Below are 10,870 nucleotides of genomic sequence, written 5' to 3' on the forward strand. Positions count from 1 at the left end.
AAGCTCTGCTAGCTGTTTCGTAGAGCTGGATATAATGGCTTTTTAAATCAGCTTTAAACGATAACAAACAGGAATAAATAAATCATGTTTTTTACCTTAAAATTATATCTCCTCAACAGCTAGGCATATTTTCTTCGAAACAATCCTTGAGTAAATTGATGGAAATGAATTGTTTTTGCTTTAAGCTTCTGTAAAAAATTATTACCGGGGTTCAAAATAAACAAAGAGTATCATATATATTTTATTTTCCAAAAACCACTAAAATGATTTCAAGCAAAATATTGAATGGTCAATTTAAGACATCAACTTTTTACACACAATAGAAGGACAACTTAAACATTTAAAAAAAATAATGTTCGAAAGCAATAACAGGTCACAAAAGAATGGTCCCTTTGGGTTTTGTTTCAATGGCAGAAAACACAAAACTGTGGCTTATTTCATCTTGAGCGTGTTCATTCATTCCCTGCCAAAGTGCAATTTTGCTGAAATTCTGTGACATTGTTCATTCTCTTGTCGAGTCCTTGTTACGTCATATTCAGTAAATAAACACACTGAAAGCACATAAAAATATACTTCAAATGTATTTTGTAAACACTTGGTTTAATGACTGAAAACATAAGTCTATCTGCTAGATTTGATGAGCTCCTTAACTTAAAGTCACAGTAAAGATGACAAAATTGACTTTCAAAGGAAGATGACAAAAACAAGAAGGTTTAAAGGTCGCTTCTAAAATAGTTTTTATTGCGTATCTACTTTTTGTTAAAAGATATTAAGTGATATTTGTTGTTTCCAAAATGCTACTTAGGTTTTTATCAAAGCCTGTCTAAAGGCTCCGTAATTATGTTTCTTTAAATCTGTTTTCTATTTTGCTATTTCAAGAAATTGAGGTAGCAAGCCTATTGTAAATGACGCTATAAACGTAGCGTTCTTCTCAAACTGTCACTTTTATGTTTTATCTTTTTCTAAAACCAATGTGTATCAACTGCGCATGTGGTATTTTAATAACTTTTCTTAAAATCTTTTAAACAATTCATGTTTAAAGTAACAGATTTACCAAGCTCGTTTTTTTATCTCAAACAATAGTTAAACAACAAAGAGCAAATCTGTTTTTCTCATCGCATACACAATAATACTATTCAAAGACATCTAAATCCGTACTGCTTATCCCTCTGGATGAAATAAATGATCAATTACTCTATAATGTGAGTGTTTAAAATGAAGATCAAGACTAAAATTCCACACAAATAAAGAAAAAAGTACCTTGTTTTGTTTATCCAGACGATTAAACTAAAATAACCTTGAGACCTCAAGTGCCCAACCAATTGAACAACCAGGCAGATTATGAACAAAATCGTAAGGAATGAATTTATTGTAGAAAATCTTTTGAAAATATTACTATAATCATTCAACTACGCTGAACAGAAATGTCACGTTAGGTGGAAAGAGCCTTAAAAGTTTAACTCCTTAACAACTAGGTGTGCTCAATACCGACAAACATTGCACAGTTCTCTTTTATAGAACATAAATAGTTTTTTAAACTTTATTTACCTAATGATATTTCAGGCAACTCGCATCTGTTACAGTTCAAAATTGTTGAATCATATTTGTATGTTTAAGTGATAAAACAAAACTGTTATAGATTTTTTTGGCTGGTTCAATTATTGCATTATATTTACATGTATAAGCAATAACTGCATGTAAGAAATAAATGAAAAAACATGCAAGTTTTATTTCAAATCATTATAAATATTTGAAAATAAAATAAACAAAAGTAACACTGTTTTGTTTACTTTCTGATATCAAAAGTACCATGATTATATGTTTCTTCACGATTTCATATACAGATTTCACGTTAAGACATCGAGAAGGTTACGGCACGTGTATATTAAATGGGCAAAAGCTGTGGCTTTGTAGCTTGGCTCTTATAATGAATATTGACCGAGCTGCTAAACAGATTGTTTTTCAAAGAATTTTAGAATTCATACTGTCGGGAAGACAAAAGAAAATGTCAGTTTCTTGCCACAAACTTTCATGACTTCGACAGCTGGCATTGCTCAAATGTTGACAATACATTTAAGGATATGCTATTACTTTCTTCTTAAAATCCAAACATTGAAGGGGAAGGAAGAACTTTTGAAACGAAATCGAAATACGAAATTTCAGTTTTATCATTTGTATCTCTTAATAGAACCGTGCTTACCTATTTGTTTCAAGTCTTATCGTCAAGCATGCCTATGAAAAGACTTTTGAAATCATATTTAATTTAATTTTTTGTTTCCATGACATGCATATGGTGTCAGCGCATGTGCAGATGCAGAACAATGTGTATTTAAATACTTTAAAAGTTTGAAGTATTTTCGTTACAGTAGGATTTAAAAGGAGATGTTAATTGCAAAATATTTACAGAATCGTTTTTCAAAGACATATTCATCAGCATATTTTTTAAGTCAATACATGTACGTACTTGCTAACAAAATATTACATCCTGTATCCTGTCATTAATTTCAAGAATATACAAAATAGATTTAAGTCTTTTTGTACGTATCTAATTCTTTACCTTGCCCTTTTTCCATCCGTGGACATTATGAATAGTCATCTTTTCGCGAACAATATTAAGTATACCACTCTATGGTCTCTGGGTTTAAGTGACTGTTTTACGATAAAATGGTGTACTAAAATACATAAATCAACATTCTGTCCTGTAGCTTTAATATTGCATTTCTAAAATCATTATTTATCTTCATCCGAAAGAATTTTCACAACTTCAGTTCTATTTTTATTTCAAATATAAACAATTTTAATTGATTCTTTCAGAAGACAATGGACAATTTATTGAAATCAATATGATGATAAATTTTAATTATGGTTTGTTAACATTTGTAGGGAAGTCAATTTATTGTCTTCTGTAATGAATTTTATTCTTTGTGTATTCGGTCCAAGTTATATGTGTTTTTATTCTTTTAAAATCATATATAACGTTCTAGAATAATCGTTTAGGATTCCTTTAGATGTTCAGGACTTAATTGTTTTCAATTGCTACTTGGCATTTTATAAATTTAAAATGCTTCACCTTTTTCATAGTTATTTCATGCATTCCGTTTTGTTCCGAACTATCCACTTCAATTATAAAACTGTATTTTATTAATAAGTTTGACCCGGGCCAATTGTAAACTCACTAGCCGAAACTGTTTACTGCTTTGCTTAGGAGCAAAATATATTTTAAGTACCATGATTTCATCTCAATCTAATAATTTGAAAAAGTGTAGCTCGGGTTAATACTTCAAGTAAAAACGGTCTTGAAAAAAGTTCCAATTCTTTTTTTAAAAAACAAATATTATTAAAGCCAACAAGTATTGAATTAATCTGAGGGTTATATTTAAAGTAAAATAGTTCAAGGGGGCTGTTTTATAAGTTTGCATTATATTGCCTTTTTCTAAAAAAAAAACAATGCTTTTAACAAAAGCAACCTGAGCTTTGCATGCAGACCCGAGAGGTCTAGTCCGTATAAAAATAGCTTTCTTTTTGCAGATATGACTTTTATCAGGTTATTTAGACTTACATCTCAATATGATTTTGTTGATTTTAAACAGAAAATACGAAATAAAATTTTTTATTTTGTATTTTCTATTTTAATTCAACCATGAATTCCCATGTAAAATGAGCACTAAATTCAAATCATTAAAGCGAAAATCGTGTTGCCTCTTTATGCTTACAATTATAATAACCGTTAATTATATGTATGAATTTTCGCTAATTGGTCATTACACCTTTTAACTAAATAATATGATAATCTGTTCATCTTATCATATATAAAATATTATTTATTATACATTTTTAATCCGTTTTTAGTTGCATATCCAAAACTAAAATAAAAAAATAAAATTCATATTCAAAATGAATATATAGCGTATTGATGAACCAATCTTAGAATACTGACCACAGATCCAGTCAATCAATGTAAACAAATGATAACATCAGTTTAAACCAATAGAGTAATCTCCCTTGCAAAGTATCAGACAATGCAGGCGGATTTGTCTCCCTTTGGAAATTTATGAAATTAAACAGTAGTGCAAGAGTTTCGTCCCTTACACCAAATTTTAAAAATAATACTCTGTAAAAATTTATAAGAATTAAATCATATATTGCATATATTTCACAGTGTTAGAAAATACAGTTTGACATATTTTGATTTTGAAAAAAGATTGTATTCAGTACTTCGTTTAAATTCAATATTATTAAATACATTCGAATTAAGTATTCTAGCGGTATATGTTAACTTTACAAGGGTGGTGGTGCGCAACTGTACCGCTTACTCATTCTCCAAAATGCGATTTTATTATTTCCTATAAGACACAATGAAAAACAATTCTTAGTCCATCAAGGTAGGTCGTATGTCCATCTGCATCGAGGATTATTCATTTATTTATCAATGTTTTGAATGTATATTTATCAAATAATTTTCCAGCCGTCTGCCGCTGCAAATGGTCTTATGACCAGATATTTATTTACAAAAATTGGATACACTTCTTTACAATAGAAGAGGACAATAGCTCATTAGTCAACAACATATAGAAATAATAGATATAGCTCATCTGTCAACCATGGCAGATCGTTCGTCAGTCTAAATCTAAAATAATATGTTAATCAACACAATAAATTTATTCATTTATTTAAATCTCAAAGGATATGATGCTGTTCGTCCATCCTTAAGAAAGCACGTTCGCAAGTGAGCCTGAGCAAAAAATTAGTGATGAGGCAGAATACAATTACAGACAAATGTCTTTAAGAAAAAATGGAATAGCCCAATAGTCCACCATTGCAGATAAATCGGCTTATAAGATCTTCAAAAGATTCTTTATTTACAGTGAAAACTGTTTACAGTGACCTTCGATGCGAGTAAAAAGGTCATTATAGACAGGGGTTCACTGTGAACAGTCTCTACAGAATTCGGATAATTGAACATATTTTGCCAATATTTTGTTGAAAAGCAGGATAGTACCATACTTAGGGTTTAATTGTATTTTTCTTTATATTAAACATATATTAAAGTGTATAGCAATGTAAATATAAGATAACATCAGTTAAAACCAATAGAGTAATCTCCCTTGCAAAGTATCAGACAATGCAGGCGGATTTGTCTCCCTTTGGAAATTTATGAAATTAAACAGTAGTGCAAGAGTTTCGTCCCTTACACCAAATTTTAAAAATAATACTCTGTAAAATTTATAAGAATGAAATCATGTATTGCATATATTTCACAGTGTTAGAAAATACAGTTTGACATATTTTGATTTTGAAAAAAAGTTGTATTCAGTACTTCGTTTAAGTTCAATATTATTAATTACATTCGAATGAAGTATTCTAGTGGTATATGTTAACTTTACAAGGGTGGTGGTGCGCAACTGTACCGCTTACTCATTCTCCAAAATGCGATTTTATTATTTCCTATAAGACACAATGAAAAACAATTCTTAGTCCATCAAGTTGGTCGTTCGTCCGTCTACATCGAGGAGTATTCATTTGTTCATTTATTTGTCAATGTTTTTGAACATGCATTTATCAAATAATTTCCCATATAGCTCATCTGTCAACCATGACAAATCGTTTATCAACACAATGAATAAACAAATATTTATATCTAAAAGGATAAAAGAATATGATGCTGTTCGTCCATCCTTTAGAAAGCACGTTCGCAAGTTAGCATGAGCGAAAAGTTAGAAATGAGGCAGAACACATTACACAAAAATGTATTTAAGGGAAAATGCGATAGCCCAATAGTCCACCATGGCAGATATCTCGCCTAATAAGATCTTCAAATTATTCTCCTTTTACCAATGTACTTAATAAATTTAGAACAGTTCAAATGATGTCCTAATGAATATGTCTTCTCCTTTCCGTTCTGTATATCAATTCATCTACTAGTTCAAATAAAATTTCACCTTCTTTACTTTCTTTGTTTGGTCAGTCCGTACGCCTATTATTTCGAGCAATTAATTGTCTTCAGGCGATAAGTAGTAAAACATAATGAATTCATTCTTACGACTAACACGAAATCCCTTGCTACGCTTATCTTTTGAATACGGATGACTTTATTCTTTTATATATACATGTATATGCATGAACTAAAAAAGAAAAATGATGTCTATCCTAGTCTAAATTATGCCATCAGCTGGTCTTGTCACAGATATGGTCTTGAAGTCTAAAACAACTTAAATATTTATTATGCCATTATTCATTCCATTCTCAGTACCTTCATCGACCCGTCTGTCCGTGATTTGACAGATGAAAGATTTTTTTCTACATACATTACAGTACACATTTATATGGCCAAGATCGACAATTCTATGTTTCTTTTTGTCAAATAATTTCTGGATGGGTAACAATGATATAGCCTTATCAATCCAATCCTTTCCTCAGTCAGCCTTCGCCATTCTGCCCAAGAAAAAATGACAAAGGGTCATATCAACAAACTCTATATTCACTCCGTATAAAAAGTAAAATGTACATATCGCTTAATACAACAGAATGATATAATGTAGGAAAAGAAGATTCAGTTCAGTATAACCAATTCGTCCGCCTGAATTGATACGTTGAGTTTTTTTTCCATTACATTACTGTATATTTATCTACCTAATTTCTAACGTATTTATTCATCTTTTAATCAGAAATGAGTTTTATCTGCACATGCAACAACATAACAATTTAGTAAAAAACCATCAGAAATTTGATGATAGGTCATACGTCCGTTTTGATTAAAAAATCTTAATTTATTCACGTTTTAATAAATAATTTCTAAATGGTTTAATTGCTTGAGCACTGTCTATTGTTCCTTTATCCAATCGGTCGGCCTGTCTATCCTTGCAAACAGATAGCCATACCTCTATATTTATAAAACAATTATATCTAGAAATGACCATTCAGTCCAATTAGTAGATCATTTGTCTGTCTAGAAACACAATTAATTTATTTTTATTTTGTTTAGCCTTTATCAATTTTTTGAAAAAAGTTAGTATCAAAATGGCGTCATCCATCCTTCTTTCAGACAGTTAGTCCGTCCTCCCGCCGTACGGGCAATAACAAAGGCAATCTGATTTTAAGCAAACATTATTTCCTATTCATAACATAACTCTTGGTGGTTCAATTGAAATCGCTTTGACCATCCTGTCTTCAGGCAGTCCGTAAGACTTTCTGTCAGTAAGCTTAAATACGGTAGACAAAAGGTGGTTTTCACTCTAAGCAAGCTACAAAAGACCTTGGTCAATACATTACATTAGAAAGAGTATCTTTGAAAGCCATAAAAGATGGTTATGCAATTGCCATGGCATTTGCCTGAAAACACTTGCTTGCTCATTTTTGTACGTCCCTGATACAGAAAAAGGCCCAATTCAACAATGACTTAATAGTTTATATTCCCACTTTTATCTACCATGCTTTTTCGTCTTCACATAGATGTCATATTATATTTTCTTTCATTTCATTCAGCCAAACATACTAGTAAATAATTTATGATTTAACTCCATAATTAATATCCTACATGGATAAAATATAAATAAGAAAGACAATGTAGGAGTGGCTACTACAGGTTCACTTTAATTTATCGATTGAATAAATATACATTCATACACATCGACGACGCTTGAAAAAAAATCACTTTAAACTAGTGAGGAGTGTCTCTGCACTTAACAATAATAACATATGCTCATATAAAAGTCCCATGTCGTCGATCCGAACATTCCAAAAATTGTGGTTCCGTGTAATTCCAGTGCACTGTAAGGAATAATATGTCTTAATAAACACAAATGTGTTACCTCAAAGTCAGAACCACAAAACTCAATCAAACTTAACATCCATCCTTGCAACGTTATCAAAAGACAACAAAAATTGTCTACTCTAAAAAAGACAAAACAAAGATAATTTCCATATTAAATAGACATTAATCAATACCGTTGATTAACCTTAAATTATACATTTTTTTAACATTATTGTGGGATTACAAAGTCCAGCATGACATATACAATCTTAAGTGTAATCTCAAAACGAGGGCGGGGTGGGTGGGCGTCTGTGTGTAGTGAACCTATAGTACCTCGAATGGTCAAATACCCGTGTACATACACCTTATATATTGACCAGTCTTACGCATCGATACGCTTGGTGGACAGCTGAAATACAGCTGCGCTGTCCACAGTGACCGAAAAATCATATTATATTAAAGACCAATGATAAATAAATAAATATTTTTCATCAATGTCTATGCCATATGAGAGTTATAACTAACAGGCCAGATCGCTTTTATTCGGATCCTGTCAATGTTTACTTTATTTCGCAAGATGGTCAGTATACTTACTTGGCATTAATCAGTAATAAGAATTTCTTTCTAAAAATTGTGAAATTATATTTTGCTGATAGCAAACGCGTTCTTTTTTTACTTCAGGACCATAATCCGTTATTCACATTATTCATATAATGACACGGAAATGTCGCATTAGGGTTTCAGGATCACAACCACATTAGATACCTGCATCAATATAATGTACCAATTTAATGACACAATGTTTTTGCTTTGTGCAAACGGTAAACTAGGGCATGGGTGGTATATTGAATTAGCCACAGCTGTCAATAAGGAGGCTCAGTCAAACCAAGAATGCAACATTTTCAATGACATAACTTTATGTTTTCTGAAACTTGTAATGTTTCTATTTGCAAAGGTTATAGACGATAAACTAACATGATAACGTATTCATTTACACACGAAATAAATCATGTAAGTGGTAAGAACAGCAAACAATATAAATTATGTAAGGTATATTAAATCAATACATGCCAATAGTAAAGTACCAATGTTATCAAGGAAGATTACACTATCTTTGGCTTGCAAACAATGCATTTGATTATTATTTTTCGTCTCGGTGTCACCATCGTTAAAACAATCATCACTAAAGAATTGTTTCGAAATCAAGTTATACCTTCAAAGTAATAGAAATGTATAAATAAATATCATTTGTCCACAATACGCTTTATTGGTTGTTTGCAAAATATGATTTATTCTACTTTTTATCGCAATTTTTCTGCACTAGTACTAAATCAATAACTGCATTTTTAAAAATATTTTAACAGATGACATGACAGCAATGTCTGTAATTTCCGCGGATAGTAAGTACATTTTGCGCATTTTGATAACTTGAACAGTTTTCATTTTTTCATTACACTTTAATTTTTAAAATAAGTCAGAGTGATTTAGTAAAAATAATAATGAAAAGAGTAAACATAAACAACTTTGTTAATTCTTCTTTTATCATATGATTTATATGACAATCAACAATATTTTTGTTAGGTATGTGAACATCCAATTTTACTCTTCGTGGATGTGTTATGTAGATATCGTTTGTGATTGGGGACATTTTATAGAGTGTTAATAAAAACAAATAATCAGCCGATTATTCAAATCATTATTGAGCTACAGGCATTTTCGTGTTTATTAATACATAATGCAAATAAATTTGTCAAGGTTAAAGAATGTACTTTACTTGCTTGTAGAGAGTCGGTCACTTAACCACGACAAATCTGCTTGATCAAAAATTGATTTGCCATTGACAATAGCATTGAGTCATACCAGCTTATATTTCCATTCTGTCTGAGTAAGCTGCTCAAGTTTTGTAATCTGATAATGGAATTCATAAAACTTGAAAACATTGTTCAAATTTCAAATATGGTTAGATGAATTATATCGTATAATAATTTATGTAATTTCTTATATTAGGCTATTCCTTTAATCTTAATTATGACAGTGACAATGACAAGAGGAGAGATCTGAGCGTATATGTAATTTATGTAAAGTTTCGATGGGAACAGAATATTTTTTTGTAATGATATGTACGCCTTATGACAACTTAAGATCAAAATACTTACCAAGAAAATATTTTGTTAATCCAAATATTCATAATTTTTTTAATATTAATGAGTTGGCAGACTGTAAATATTATAGATAATTTGGCAAAGTTTGTGTTCCATTGAAAAAGAAAAAAAACTAAGTGTTAGAACATGACTAAATATGATAACGTACACCATTAGATAGTAATAAGATTTTTGTGTAAACATAATGCTAATTGAACTTTATTCCATTGTATGTAAATGTATTGAAATGTTTTTGTTGTTCTGGGCTAGAGGCATTGAAACAATAAAATCTTTATCATTGTCATTGTCATATTCTTAAGTAAAATATCATCATTTTCAATATTTGTAAAAGAGAACGATTTCAAAAATCATTTTTTCCCGAGTTTTACGATTATCTTGCCAAATAAATGCTGAGAAGCCTTCAAATAAACATTCTCTTACGCAGCTAAGCCGAAGAAATAATGAAAGCCAATCAATGTAACAAAATTTTCGCAGATAAGGTCATTTGGCAAATATAATTCATAAAATGATGCGTTGTCGTCAGTTAATTTGAATATTGAATTTGCATTTTATCAGATAGCTTGTCAAGATGCTTGACAAACATCTATATTTCTTGATAATGATTTGAAGAAATGTTCCTAAAAATAAAGACGTTATTTTATTGTGTCTGTTATCATTTTTCGGCCTCATCTATTCCATGTTTATACGATAAATGTTATTTCTAGAGCTTAGAACAAATTAACGTCATAAAAAATGGTTCGTTTGCAATAAAAATCATATATACAGGTGCATGTATGTAAATGCAAAATTGAACAGAGAAATGATACTTAAAGTGTAGACTTAAAATTGAAAACAAGCACAGGAACAACAGGGAAAAAAAAGAAAAAATTAACAGAATCAACATTTGATCACATAAAATCTTTTAGTGTAACTTACTTTTAGCAAATGTTACCGGATTAGGCATTTCAAAATATAGCAT

The 10,870-nt window shown here is 30.3% G+C and overlaps 1 long non-coding RNA gene across 1 annotated transcript; it reads right to left on the minus strand.

The window, feature by feature from the left end:
- Positions 1-228: 228 nt before the first annotated feature.
- LOC132714118 (uncharacterized) lies at positions 229-3,302 on the minus strand. Its single transcript, XR_009623523.1, has 2 exons — positions 2,558-3,302; positions 229-551 (listed from the first exon to the last, which is right to left on the minus strand). It is a non-coding gene; the product is annotated as an uncharacterized LOC132714118 (long non-coding RNA).
- Between the last annotated feature and the right edge of the window lie 7,568 nt (positions 3,303-10,870).

Source organism: Ruditapes philippinarum, unplaced genomic scaffold (genome assembly GCF_026571515.1).
Source record: "Ruditapes philippinarum isolate M1 unplaced genomic scaffold, ASM2657151v2 ctg7679_1_1_1_1, whole genome shotgun sequence".
NCBI classification, from domain to species: domain Eukaryota; kingdom Metazoa; phylum Mollusca; class Bivalvia; order Venerida; family Veneridae; genus Ruditapes; species Ruditapes philippinarum.